Genomic DNA, 14,811 nt, shown 5'->3' with positions numbered 1-14,811 from the left:
GTTTTGTTTGTATTTTGTTTCTTAGCTACAACAAATTGTATTTACATACATTTAGTGTAGACACATTAGATGGAGGAGGAACATAAGTCAGTTTCTCTCTGGTCAGGTTGGACTAAGAAAGCTGATCTAGGTATGGCTTGAATGCCAGCTGAGTCACGCATGAAGCGAACTGTAGTCCTGCTCCCTCCTGCACATCCCTCCTGCTCTCTGTTGTGCCCTGTCAACTGTATATGTGTGTATGGCCAGACTTCGTGAACGAAGATTTGGGAAGGGCTCTCTCCCCACGTGGGTGTGCCCTTCGAGCCTGTGCAGTGGATTTTTTAGGTGGGGCACAGCGTGTGCAGAACTGGCCCCACCATTTCAGTCCTGAGGTCCATCTGCCATGGCCGAGCGAGCTTGGACAGTGACAGTGAAGTCCTCGGGACTGTCACAGCACCTGGTACTAACCGGGGCTGACCCTGCTGAGCATCCGAGATGTGACAGGATGGGATGGCAGGGAGGCATTGAACTGCCAGGGGACGGTCCCACTGAGACTCGAACTCAGGCCCTTGGGATTCGGAGTCCAGAGTGCTTCCTTTATGCCACGGGACCACCATCCCTGTCAACTAGGGCAGCAGAAATGCAGCTCAGAATGCTAACCTGCTTGAAACATAACCTTCCAAATAAGTTTTTTCTACTGGCCTTGCTCCATGAGGCAGCTCACTATGGAAACTGATGACAGTCAGAGCCAGAAGCGGCCAAGAGCCCATCGCTGTAGGTCTAACGTGTGTTATTGTGTAGCCTCCAGACACTACAAGTGTGACCTGAAAGGCAGCTGCATATATTTCTAAGCGGTCCTGCTGCTCTTCTGCTCCTGCTCTGTGCACTGCCTGCCTGTCCCTCCACACTGCTGCTGCATTACCCCTGCCTGGTGTAGGAAATCACCTCCCCCCTCTGCTCCCTGGCACCCTTGCAATTCTCCATTGCCTCCTGCAAAGTGCTGCTTGAACTGCAGGGGAAAGTAGGAGAGATGTGAAAGTGTCTCATTTTGAGGCAATTTGGAGGAGTGGAGACCTTGGACAGAAGTCTCTTCCCTTGGATTCAATACCCCTGGCTTCTCCAATATAGAGGGAGACCAAATACGCCTGGATGTAAGTGAAAAATAACTCTTTACCATGAAGAAAGCCAGTAACAATACTGATAAAACTGGGTTAAACCAATCGATGAGGAGAAACTTCCCAAGCCCCACCCATCAGACTAAACTGAGAAGGTGGCCCAGCCTCCCCCACCCGGAAAAACACACATGGCTACAGAACGGAGACAAGATTGACACCCTTCCATGTGGTTCACCTCCCCCCACCTGGAAAACCTGTCAGGAATGGTTGGAGAGTCAGTGGTGGAACGAGGCTGCAGTGCTGGTACAGGCAGTCTGAGCAGGGCTGTGGGACCCCCAGCCAACTGGAACTACCTGCGAGACACCTGTTGGATCCAGTGATGAGACTTGTTTGTTGCAAATTCAGTGTTCATTGATCAAAGTGGTGGTGGCAGTCTGAATCTGTCAAGGTGTTGCTAAGGAAAGTTCCATGTGATGAGGAAAGAAAACCCTGTGTTGAGTGGAGTCCAAGTGTGGTCTTTTACTGAGCTTAGGGTAGGTGGGAACGTCCTCAGTACCTCCCCTAGGGCAGGGAGTTCTACACTGGATGATGTAATACTGTATCGGGGGACATTTCAAGAGTCTTTGACACCTTCTAAGATGTGACAGCTGCCTGTTATGTCAGCACACCTGGATCCCTTATGGCTCATCAGTAGAGATGAGTGTCTTCAGACAGTGAATTGTCCTGGTGTTTTCCCAGAGGGGAGTTACCACAGCTGAGTCCTTTGTGCCTTACAGGATTTTGCCTCTCTCCTTTTCTTGTTTGACACCCAGCTTGTAGCCTGAGGTGCCAGGTGTGCCAGGTGTGCTTGCTCCGGGGTTACCTGGCCATGGTCAACTTGGACCTGATTGCTGAGTCTTTCAAAAGTGATGGAAAGAGTTCTTTGCATAAAATCGAAAAATGGTAAATACAGCAGGCAAACTATTTTTTTAAAGAACACAGATTTAATGAGTTATTGGAAGAATGCAAATATCAGTTTTCCAAGACATAAAAGCCATGTATAAAAGTTTGATGCTCAGACAATGCTGGGTTCCTTACCAGGTATCCAAGTGCTCAGAATTTGCTGATAGTGAAAGAGGAACCAATGGATGGATGAAGGAGGGCACAATACTGACAATACATACTGAAATTATATACATACTGTGTTCATTTATTTATTTATTTTTATAAAACACAGTGTCATGGTCTTCGTTTGGATAACATCTTACTTAGTCTGCTTAACATTTCAGTAAGAAAGACTGTAGCCTTTCCAGCATTGTTTCTATTAGTGTATTAGAAGACTGTGTGCAAAACGTGTCAAAAACATGAAAGCAGAAAGTAACCTTTCCTTAAATGTTTGAACTAACAATGTTTCAGAGATTAAAATATTACAAAATACAAGCTCAAATGCCATTGACTTAATTACAAAATTTGGCACTTTACTGGCTTTGAAAACTTGGCAAGAGCTGTGGGCCTCATGTTTTAGGAGACATTTGTGGTTAAATATTGGAGAGCTGACTCACTATTTAAACAATTTCAAGCCAGGCTTCCTTTTCAAAGTATTAAGATAGATTCTCCTTTTTTGACCCCATTACTTGACTTCATTATTGTAGCCTTCCTCTTTATTTTCCCATCTCCTTGCCTTTCTCCTCGATGTGCAAAACCCCTTTCCATAGCACTGCTCTTAAAACTTCAGTCCCATTTCTTCTGGTTTATTGTAGTGTACAAGTGATGCTTTCTGTGTATGCTGTTCCTCAGAGGACATTTTAAAAAAGATTCAGAATTTCCAAGAATAAAATAATTTAGGAGTGCTTGCTTGTTTAACATAATGTTGTGGTTTGGAGTGTGATGTTCTGGCTGTTTCTTTTAAAAGGATGTAGTTAATTTGGCAGACATTCACAGAAAACAACATGGTGGTGTGGATCTGGAGAAATTGTTTTACAAAGAAATTGAAAAATATTTGCATGTGTGTAAGTTGTTTTAAAAATGATACCAAATAAAACATAAGTCTTGTTTCTCCTGAAGCTTAGAGCAAGAGGATCATTTTTTGGAGAGCAATTAAAGAGTAGAACAAGGAACGATGTCCCACATCCTCCGAAGGATTAGTGGGGGTGGTGAAGCAAACAGCTTTTGCACTCCTGTTCAAGATGCATGTTATTAAAGACCTAGAGTCTTCAAAATGCACTGAGGTGAAAATTTAAAACTCCTTTTAGTGCTCTGTGTGTGTGTGTATATATATATGCACACGTATATGTATATATGTGTATATATATGTGTAGGGCGGTCATGTGGTGTAATGGTGAGCACTCCGGACACTGATCACAAGATCGTGAGTACCAGTCTCAGTGGAGACCGTACCGGGCAGTTCAAGGCCTCCCTGCCATCCGATCCTGTCAGATCTTGGATGCTCAGCAGGGTCATCCCCAGTTAGTACCGGGCGCTGTAGACAGTCCTGAGGACTTCACTGTCACTGTCCAAGCTCGCTCGGCCGTGGCAGATGGACCTTGGGACTTAAACGGTGGGGCCAGTTCTGCGCACGCTGTGCCTCACCTAAAAAATCCACTGCGCAGGCTGGAAAGGCACCACCCACCTGGGGAGAGCCCTTCCCAAATCTTCGTTTGCGAAGTTTGGCCATACATACACATATATGTGTGTGTTATATATATGTATATATATTATGTGTGTGTCACCTGTTGAACAGAACAGTTGTACCAACCTAGTACTTGAATGAAATGTGTGATTACCCTTTACATGGCATTGGGATGGAACAAAACACACAGAGTGCCACACCTCAGATGAGGGAGTGCAGTTCTTAGAATGTCATGCTAGAGGAAAGCAGAGAGGTGTACGATCAGTGTTACATAAATCAGTGTTAAACACCACAAAATGTTTGCCGTTGGCGCAGCTTTGCTGCCTGCTGCAGTTCTCTCTGTCTTAGCTGTTTGAGCTGGACTTTAATCTTCAGTTCTACTGTAATGAGGGTGAATATAAGAGCTTTTTTGTCAGAATGAGTATGGTTTTTTTAAGGAATTACTGATGAACTCTTCCTACAAATGTTAAACCAACTCGCCTAAATTTGAGCATTTTGCTAAGGTGATCACTTTCAAGGAGAACTGCAGACAATTAATTTAGCAGTAGCATATCATTTCAAAATTTTGCTTAATGACTCTTCAAGATCAGTTGGTAGTGCTGAATTTAAACAATCAACAAGGCTCGTAATTTCTTTTTTAATGTTATGTTTTATTTTTATTAAATAGTATTGGGTATTTTTATATGGCAGTAAAGCGAGGTGGGGTGAGGGGAAGATACAAGAAGTTGCTATTCATTTTGATTCCAAATATACAGAAACATAAACAGTGAAACAGATTGAGTTGTGAGGTGATCTGTGTTGAAAAGGAGGAGTAAGGAAAAAAAAAAGCCTCCTGTGAGTTTGAGAAGCAGGCAGTTGGCAGCAGCAGAAGGTGCCAGCAAAGGAATGCTGCCGAGAGGGCGAGTGCTCGGTGCAGTCCTGCATCAGCCTCCTTGCCGCGTGTTCAAAGAGGGCTGTGCAGGCAGCGTGCCGGCACGGCAGGCTTGTATGCTGAAGCTTGTGTGTGGTTGCAATAATTTTGTTTTCATTGGAGCTAGAAGGCTTTACAGTGTAACTTGGGTTTTGCCAGGTTTGTTTTTTTGGTTTTGTTTTTTTTCCCTTTGGAAAGAGCTAAAGAAAGAAAAGGAGTTTACTTTTATTACTGTGTTTTAATCATAAGTCTGACAACATGCTCATTTAATAAAAATCTTGAGGTAAAACTCCACCTGTAACATAAGCAAAGTTATAAACTAGATTCTGCAACTTCACCTCTACCATTATAGTTTGTTTTCCATAGTAGCAGCCAGCGGCACCAAACTCTTTCTCAGCATGTTTAGTTTCTTCTTGGGTCTCCTTCATTGTAATTTTTAACTCTGTTATGGTCTGCTAGTACTGCTGCTTTAGTCCTTCTAGTACCTAATTAGGCACCTGTGATAGTAATTTTCTTAGTAATTGTTGCAAAGTGGATGAAGGGCAAGGTCTGTATCTGACTTTAGTTCATTTTGCTTTACTATTTAAAATGCCTTCTTCCCAAAACACATTTGCTGTTTGGGGTGAATTGTTGCTATGTCGTTTGTCAGGCTGTGCAAGGCCAGGGCCTTCCAGGATACCTGAGAGAAGGTGAGTTGCTGTGAGTGAGGGCAGGCGTGGGCAGGCAAGGAGAGCGCTTCATGCGCCCTTTGCTGTGTATCTTCATGGGTTTCTTGCTGCTTTACTGAGCACTCCTATCCCTTTAAACCCCTGTGTTTCCACGGGAGAACGTTCTGGCTTTGGCACCTCTTTCTTATGTCTATTCTGTCTCCAAACATTAAAGTCTATGCCGATGTACAGATTTTTTTTCCTCCTGGAATAATTATAAAGCAAAGAAGTCCTTTTTGTGACCATTGGGGAAATAAGGCTCTTGGATCTGACCACACTCAATAATTAGTAGTTCAGGGGTTATGCTTTAATTTGGTGCTGCATCTCTTGTGTGCATGTGAGGTCTGGTACGTGGGAGTCCCGTGTTCCAGAAACCTACGTTTTGTTTTCCATGTGAAAGAACTTGGCTTTGTGGCAATGAAGATACACAAGCCAAAATAAACAGAAGGTCAAAGGATGGGTTATTTTAAGTCCTGAGTAGGACACCAGGATTCTTAAATTATATAGAATTTGCCACTGTGGATTACATTGTGACTCTGAAGATGCAGGATATGCCACATCAGATAAGTAGGTTATCCATTTAATCTGCTGTATTATGGGCAGTATTCTGGCTACCAGCAAAACTCAAAGGACTGATTGCAGTACCATCCCAGTCTCCTTCACCTATCTTCTGGAAGGAATAACATGCCAATAAAAAAAATCATTATTTTACTGCATAACTATTTTCTTACGTGGCAAGTTGGTTTCTCTTATTTGTCTGTTTGCTGTCTTCCACTTTCATCCAAGATTTGTTTTGTGTGCAAAAAGATTAAAGCTGCTTTGTTGCAGTGACAATTCCAGTTAATGAGCAGAGGGTGTAATGAGTTACCTAGAAATTGTCTGTATAACCTGAAATGTTCAAATTTGTACTGTCAGTTTCTATTTATTTTCTGAGGTAACCGTCTCCAGGTGAAATTATTCCCTGCTGTAGAAGGATCACTGACATCCCTAAGTGCTCAAAACCTCTGAGCTGAGAAAATTAGTTATAATGTATCTGCAGGGATTTGGCTGTGTTTTCTTCAAGTATTTCCAATTGTCAGACTGTAAACGAGGAGAAAGATACACCGGAATGAGCTTCAGGGAGGGGCAGGCTCTGTGCTGTGTGGCTCATCATTGGGAAACAGCAAAACAAAACCAGTGGAGTTGCTGGTGTTCAAAGCAACTGAGTGTGCAAGCTTCGGGTTCTGTCCTGAAAAGGTCTGGGGTTGGTAAAGGTAATGCAAGTTTTGGCATTGGTTGGGGTGAATTTTTAAATAGTAGATTTAATTCCCAATTCATGCAATATCTCTGAAAACGTGTTTTCTCATTGACATATTATGTTCTCAGTATTCTTCATGAAGGGTCTAGAAAAATAGGCTACTTTATGAATTGTGTCCCATCCTTGCTGCTTATATTTTTGCAGAGTGAAAATTCACTGTTAAAAAATCTGAATGCCCTAGTTTTAAACAAAAATCAAGCAATATTTATTATGGTATGCAAGGGTGGAAATGATAAAACATGAAGGATTTATTTAAATAAATTTAGTTTTACTCTGTATAAGATTTATAAGGAAAAATAGGTCCTTAAGGGAAAAATGAGGGACAGAGAGAGATAACAAGTTGCAGAGGAGTATCTGTAAATATCTGACTAGTTTTATTTTCATATACTGAAAGCCATAAAAAAGATTATACATAACTTCTGTTTTAAAAGACATCAGTATTAAAACTTCTGTAACATTCCTCTAAGAAGCCACTCATCCAATTGTAATGAAATCAGGTTTCCTGTTTTGAATAGGTTGTCTGTGTCACCCAGTAGTCGCGTGCTGGGCAGCTGCACTGACAGTCACTGCCACACTGAACTGGGGCAGTCTGCTCTGCATCCTGCCATAACTGTGAACAACCAAACACTCGAGGGCCACACATTCTGTACTTTGGGAGGAAGTTATCAAAGTTAGTTTTTCCTGTTTCAGTGTGTTCAGTTGTCTAGCACATTATTTGTGATATTTACTCCTCATGTCTAGGCTAGAGGCAATTTAGACAACCAAAATTTGGACTCTTGTTACACACTAAATGGAAAGACTTCAGTCTCTGTGGGGCGCAGGCACTGATTGACAGTGTTCAGGTTAGTGACCTAAGATACAGTATGCATCTGGTGTCTGGTTACATAATAAAAAGCTTTTCTCCATGTTGTTTAGTTCTTTCCTTTACATATTTTCACTTGAAGTAAAGAATTCACTTATTTTTTTTATCTAATCCCAGGGAGGTAGGAAAAAGATGTGTCTCCAAGAAACAAGATCTAGAAATGGGATGGATCTGTTCCTGCATGAAGTATTTTAGGTGCCAGCTATCTTATGTAGTACTCTGGAAGTAAATAATGTGTAATTTTAGGGAGTTTATAAGAGATTGAAGGAAGGGATAAGAGGGAGTTTTACTTATAACTGAGCAATTTGTGCATATTTTTATATGAATACAAATGATTTGCCATACCTGTCACTTCTGATAATGCCTGAATTCCAAGGCATCAGGAGAACAAGCTCTTTCTAGGCTTGAGATGATTCTTTGTGGAGAGTTAGTTCTGCCTTTAAGCTGCAAATATGATAGATCTCATGTCTCTCAGTGGAGACTCTGGGTTTTCAGAAAAATAAAAATGAATTGTTGTCTCCCACTTGCTTCTGTCGTTTGTCGTTTGAGGCTGCATCCTCTTCCCTGAGAGGATGCTAAGGAGGGACACCCTCAAGCTCACCTTGTTTCAAACAGGCTCACAAAACAGGTGTCAAGGAACAAAAAATCTGCTCACAGCTGCCTCTTGCACTATGGTTTGTGTGGAGAGGTTGAGAGGGGAAAACGTAACTCCAATCTGACATACAGGTTGGATCTGAAACAGCACAGTTGCAAAGGCTTCATGAAGGCTTCCCAGAAGCCTTAGGATTTTCTGAGGAGGTCTGGTCTCTACTGCTCTTACAGACATCAAACAGAAGGATGAAATTTGACTCTCAGCAAAAAGGGCTCTGCTTTACACAGTTTATTACATCTGGAAGATCACGCTTTTTATGAAAGGTACCATTTTGTTAGGTATTCAAGTAAATTTCTGTATTGCTGTTGTGGGTTCTTGGCAGTTGTTCTGTAGATGAGAATACTTTGTGATGAAAAGTGCCCACAGTTGATGACCCTCAGATGGAGAGTCATGTGCAAATTAAAAATTTTTCCTTCTTTGGTAAAATGCCTTTTACATGATACATGTGATATGAAACATGTCACAATTTGAGTTTGAAATAGCTTGTAGAGTCCATCCTTTCAAAGTTTTAATTACTTAGGAAGGATACATGAAAACCACTTCAAAATCTTACTCCCACAAGCACTGGCTTCAGCAGAATATTTATTGTTTTAAGTAACAGTTTTCTTTTCCCACATGTATCTCTTTTCCCAAAATAACTTTAACTGTTAAATAGGACCCAAAATGGGAAGGAAAGGAAGGGATTAGTATCCTCCTTTGTCACTATTTTGATCAGGTAACATTAAACTAAGAGCTAGCAAACAAAAATCTACAGCTAAAAGGACAAATTGTAATAGTGAATGTGAACATACCCGAGAACTTGGTTTTTTAAATAAATAAATGTTTGTCATCCTGACTGTCCCCTAGGCAATAACTTGAATTTATTTTACAAAAGGCAGCTATGACATTGGAGCCTACCTAACCTTGGGACATACGACAATGATATGTCTGTTCTCTCCACTCTCAAGTCTTGTTTTTTTCCCCTTTATAAAACTTAAGGATTTCTCCTGAAGCTGTCAAGTACAACCTATTCCCATTTCCTTTTTTTTTTTAATTTCATTGATCTGAACATTAATTATGAAGTGAAGAAAGAAGCAGATGTTGAAACCTTTTGTACACCTTGCAGTTAAAGAGTGTGTTAATAATACTTCAAATTGAACACAGTCTCTGTTTATTCTTTGATAGTAAACAGCTCTGAGAACCCAGTTCTGTAGTCCTGAAATAGTAAAGTATAATGGTGCTGGTACAGCTGGAAGAAAAATACTTAACTGGACTTAATTTTTGAGCTTTCTGAATTGTAATGATTTATTTCAGTGTTGATACAAAGCATAGTGGCTAATATGTTTCAAGTTGTGTTAAACCCTGGTTAATACTTTACAAAGGCTATGGAACCCATTTTGAGAAATACATTATAGGTAGTGGCAGAGTTGAAACTACAAGGGTTAGATCCTTTCACTGGTATTGAAGAAAAAAGAAATATGAAGTGTCAGGCAGTATCAAGTTTTAGAAATAATTAATTTGAAAAATATTATTCTACTCACTGCTAAATAGAATAATTTAAAGACATTAATATAATGGTGAAATAGCCTTGATTTTGAGATATCTGTCTGTCAATGAGTTTGCAATTTTAATATACCTCCCAAACCTGCATAATTTGGTTTGTTTTTCATCATAACCACTTTATTGCCACAGAAAATTATGTTAAATGTAGAGGGTTTGATGATAACTGTTTGTTACCATACTTTTTTAAGCAAATATTTTAAATAAGAGTAGGAAGTAAAAGTGCAGAGGATTTCAGTGCTCTGGTGGTTGGGATTATGTCCTTTTATTTTTATTCATTTTTTTAATAGTATAAGCCAAACAAGAAACAGTCGTTGAAAATGGCTGATGCTTCACTTCAAAAGTAAATGTTGTATTCTGAATTGGGTGACTTAAATAGTTATAGGCAAAAATGACAGTATAAGTGTGGATTTATCTCACTTAGATGTGATAAATATTATCAAGTGCTTGATAATACATGAATTAATAGGTTCAGGTTCTTGACAACCTGTACACAAGAACTCCATGCAGTTACTCCATTGTACTCACTGGGGTTTCTAGACATTAAAATTTCTGCGTGAGGAAAAAGCTTTAATAACTTTCTTTTTTACTACATCTTTGTGGTATAAAATGACTTAAAATTATGCTACTTTAGTTATTTTTTCTGCTCTCTACCTGTAGATCTGAGACTAAGACATAACAGAGGACCTAGCAAAGTGGCAGCTGGTGCTTTGAAAGGCCATAGAAAAGACTCTGTGCTCAGGATGGGCTTACAGGCAAGTCACCATTGCTTCTCCATGTCTCTTGCAAGGGGTGCTGTGGTTTGAAAAGGTTTTCTTCCTTCCCTGATTTTTAGGAGGTGTGGAGAGGAATTAATCTCTACAGAAAATACCCACCACAGTTAATGTTTGAGCCTGCAACCAGAGCATGCAGAACTAAGTTAAAGTCAGCTTTTAAATCAGCTTAGCAGCTATGAACTGACTTGAAAGAGCAAAAGGAGGAGTATGATTGCAGCGTGCTGGAGTGGCCTTTCTTATGCCAGGGGAGTGCACACCTTGTCAGACCATTCCTAGGCTGGGGACACTGCAGCATTTCGTATGTGAGAATTTCGACAAGTTTTTGACTGTGTCTTTTATTATATTTTAATTTAAGTATCTACTCTGTTTACAGTGATGCCTTGTCTTCTTGACTTCTGAGAGATTAGATAACTTGTTGCCTCTGCTTAGTCTACGAAGGAAAGAGGTGTGCTTTACTGTCCAAAGCCCAGGAATAAGTCTTAGTGAAGTTACAGCAGTTCCTAACTTTCACTGCCATTAACAAGGTATTTAGATAAGTGCTGGTCCTGGCTTGTCTTGCCTGGGATTTTTACCTTGCAGTACAGTAATGAATGTGTTGGGGAGAAGCAGAAATTGCTCTCTGTCCCCTTCCCCCTCCTTGTATGACTGCACCCAACCACCACTGATGCTTCTTGAATGGGAAATCACAGCTCCTAAATTTGATGCTATAGACATAACTGAAAAGATTAAGTTTTATGGTTGTAATTGTGAAAATGTCTACTTCTCCTTATATGTTTAAGTTTGGGTAAATATTTTGAAATCTGGGAATATTTAAGAAAATCCCCAACAGAGTAAATAGCCAACTTTTAATTGGAAGCAACTGGTTGGAGAATTTTGTTACTGCTTTGCATTTTAAAAAAAGTTAGGTGCTGTACAATTGTGAAGAAAAAAAAAAGAGTGCTTTCTTTTATCCATTAAAAACTCTGCTTAGATTGTTTAAGAATCATTCTTAGGGAACTGAAACAGGCTTGGCTGCTTTAGGAAGCCAAACCATGTGAAAGCTTTAAAACTTTGCTGGGTAAAGACCAGTGCAGACAACCTGCAATAGGGTATGTTACCTGTGAAAATTTGTAATTTATTTTTGTAATGACTACGTGTAAGATTCCACCAGAGTGGGTGGGTCAGGCTTTATGCTCCCTCTTCCATTTTCCTGTCATGAAGATTTTAGCAGGGAATTTGTAAAATTAAAGCCCAGTAATCAATGAAGGGGCTCATTTTTCTGAAAGCTGGGCTGAGATGACTGAGGCTGAGATTCTGTCACCTGGTGGCTCTGGCGCTTGCCAGACTCTCTGCTGAGCTGGTTTGGTACACTAAGCAAGCAAAAATCTAACCCTGAGCCAAATCATAGTTTTCCAGCTGGACGGGGAGGGCCATCAAAGAACCAGAGACTGGACGTGTTGCAGAGGGGTAGGTTCTAAATACAACTATATGCAAAAGTACATATCTTGTTGAACAGGCAGTTCAGTAAAGTTTATCTTTCTGTACCTTTGTGAAACCTAGGTTTTAGTTTCATGTTAAGTACAAATTGTTAATTATTGCCTTTTTTAGTGACTTATGGCAATGCACTCAAAAAATTATGCTGAGTTGATGCCGTCCATTTACATGAATTAGAATGACGTTACTGTGTCACACTTGAAGTATCAGTTTGTCCAGTATCCTGTTCTGACAGTGTCACGGGTTTGGCCTAGCTGTTGCCAACCCTGGACTGGCCCCCCTTCCCCCTCCCAGAACTTTCCCAGCAAAGAAAAGAGAAAAAACTACTGAAAAGAAATACACTCTAAAGAAGCAACTGAATAGAAAGAATAAATTATATTTTCTAACATTCACAAACCACACTGTATATACAGTACATAGGATCTCACCCCCAGGGGAGAGGGGAAGGGAAAAAAAAGGGATTGATTAGCCAGAAAATAGGGAAGACACCAACCCAACCTAAAGAAATCAAATGAATCAAAACAAACACAATTAAAAACCTCAAGGAAGGGGAACAAGAATGAAACAATCTCACCCAGGACAGGAGAACCACTAACAACCGGAGGGACCAAACTCCAACCACCTCCCACCAGCTCCTCGGCCAAGAGAGAAGAAAAAATAAAACCACTCCCCTCCCTGCTACGTGGAAGACACATGTGGAATACTTGTAACTTCCTTAGATACAATGGTTACTGAGGAAGCCGTGGGTCAAAATATTACAGACAGTAAATACTAAATTCTGAGATCAAATAATAAATATTATGGGGAAGGGAATAGTAAGAAGGAAGGTTTTATGATCAATCCTTTGACACTTCTAAGTATGTGCAACTTAGAGACTTTTGAGCCAGTTGTGACATCCTTGAGGTTAAAAACTCTTCATGGAGCTTGCATTTTTACAATTACTTTCTGAATCTTTAAAGTTTTGGAACTCATTCCCACAAGACATTGTGGATCACAAAATTTAACTAAATACCATTTGCAAAAAGTACTTCTGGGTGGCTCTTTGAACCTGCCCCTCAATAATGTCAATTGCTGTTCCCTAGTGCTTCCACTTGGAAAGTAGTTGTGCTTTATTTGTTTTCTCCATGTCACCTGTAATTCTGTACGTAATTTTTCTGCCCTGTGTGCTCCCCCTTTTGAGGCTGAGCCTTCCAAGTAGCATATTTCTAGTTTTACTCTGTCTTTCTCAACAGGGGAGGCTCAGTTGCAGACATTACTACATCTGTGGGTATACTGTGGACTTGCACAATCAGTTGTGGATTTGGTTTTGCTCTTTTAGTTCATTCCAAACAGTTACGTTTCATTTTCTTTATGATAACTGTTGAACAGGCTTTTCTTTGAACTGCATGACTATGTGACTGATCTTTCCAAACAGCTCCTTTGTTAGGTGTGTTATTTTGCATTTGCCAATATTGAACTTCTGCTGTTCTCTTGCACAATCCCTTCACAGTAAAAGTGTTTTGCAACTGTTACAGGGATGTCTAGGACCTGGTATGAATTTGGGACTCCATTGCTCTTGATATTATGCAAAAGAGAAGAGTACTTGGGTTTCCCAAGATGATTTTAATCCAGATGCAAGGCAGAGGACAGCAGATGAATATAAAGAATTGCAGCAAAAAATTTAGAAGCAAAGCTTCAGTGGTCTCAAAGAAGTTTGCATAGACATCCTAAAAGACTGATAAGAAAGACTAATAATAAAGCATTTTTCTGAGAAATTAGCCCTTCTGTTGAGTTTAATAAGCAGCAACAAAGGGAACATCAAGTGCTTAGAGAGCAGAGGCTGCCAGCTGTTAGTGTGATGGAAGCAGCAGTTGAGTTTTCGGAGTTAAATGTGAATGGATAGCTCGTGTGAGAATAATCTGGGAGGTGGGGGAAATAAAAGCAAGCAATTTATGGTTGATATCATGGAGCAAGCATCATGAGGCAAGCAGAGAAAGGGTGATGTGTTAGCCATACAAGTCAGCATTTGTGCATGTTCGCTAGGAGAAGCAAGAGGGAGTTACACAAAGTAAGTTGTGTGTGTGCTTCTGTTTGTCTGCTGTGGTTGGGTTTGGTATGTACCAAGGATAACGGGCGCTTCGCATCCATCATTTCCACACACTAAACTGGGTAAGCAGTGAGTGGAGAATGAGTGGAGTCTGCAGTGTGACAAGCTATGCTGCAGAAAGGAATGCGGAATTGCTTTCTTCCAAGGCACTGAAATGCTGAGGAAGCTCTAAGAGATCATTCTTGTCTAAAACATCACATCAGATGCCTCCTAGTCACAAAGATCTCACTTGACATAACACTGACAAAGTAATAATAAACAAAAGTCTGTATTTTTGTTAGTTTGGTAACTGGCATCTTAAAACAAGAAAAGTGACATTTATTTACTCTTCTAGTTCTAGGTCAAATGATTAGTTCTGTGATAAGACAGCATGACACTTTGAGTATGACAGAAGCCCTGATGCTGCAGCAGAGGCTGGGAATATTAATGGCCAAATCTAGGTGAGTGGTTTTTAATTCTGCCAGTTCCCTAGCTGTTTAATTTCTTCCTCATAGCCTTGATTCATCTCTCCTTTGAAGCAGGATTGCAGTTCTTGGTTTTCTGAGATACTAATATTTGAGACAAAATAATGAGCTTGTATGATTATTGGTTATGTACCCTTCCTTTGTCGTTCTTGAGATACAGAAGCTGTACTTCATATGCTACAGCAGTCTTCTTGCAACTCGAGTGATTTTTTTTTTTCCCCAAATGGCTTTGCAGTTAGGTTTTGGGGGTTTTTTTAAAGCTTTCAGTCACCTGCCTTCAGCAGATTTGGTCAGTTATTTTATGCTGAATGCGCAGAAAGTTATGATACTGACTGCACGTAGC

At 40.3% G+C, this 14,811-nt stretch overlaps 1 protein-coding gene across 5 annotated transcripts in view; it reads left to right on the top strand.

Annotated features, from left to right (window-relative positions):
* The window catches only part of FRS2 (fibroblast growth factor receptor substrate 2), a 49,420-nt gene that overhangs the window by 20,921 nt on the left and 13,688 nt on the right, over nt 1-14,811 (top strand). For 3 of the 5 annotated variants that reach the window (XM_071552238.1, XM_071552236.1, XM_071552239.1), the window contains one exon: nt 14,339-14,444. The exons of 1 other annotated variant lie outside the window; for it this stretch is intronic. The gene's annotated coding sequence lies outside the window, so the exon portion shown is untranslated. Of the gene's footprint in view, nt 1-10,329; nt 10,425-14,338; nt 14,445-14,811 lie in introns of all 5 variants that reach the window. One more of the 5 variants, XM_071552237.1, reaches the window with a different exon arrangement.

Source organism: Pithys albifrons, chromosome 3 (assembly GCF_047495875.1).
Source record: "Pithys albifrons albifrons isolate INPA30051 chromosome 3, PitAlb_v1, whole genome shotgun sequence".
NCBI lineage: Eukaryota > Metazoa > Chordata > Aves > Passeriformes > Thamnophilidae > Pithys > Pithys albifrons.
Note: the sequence above shows the minus strand (reverse complement) of the source record. Positions and strands in the feature narration are given on the sequence as shown.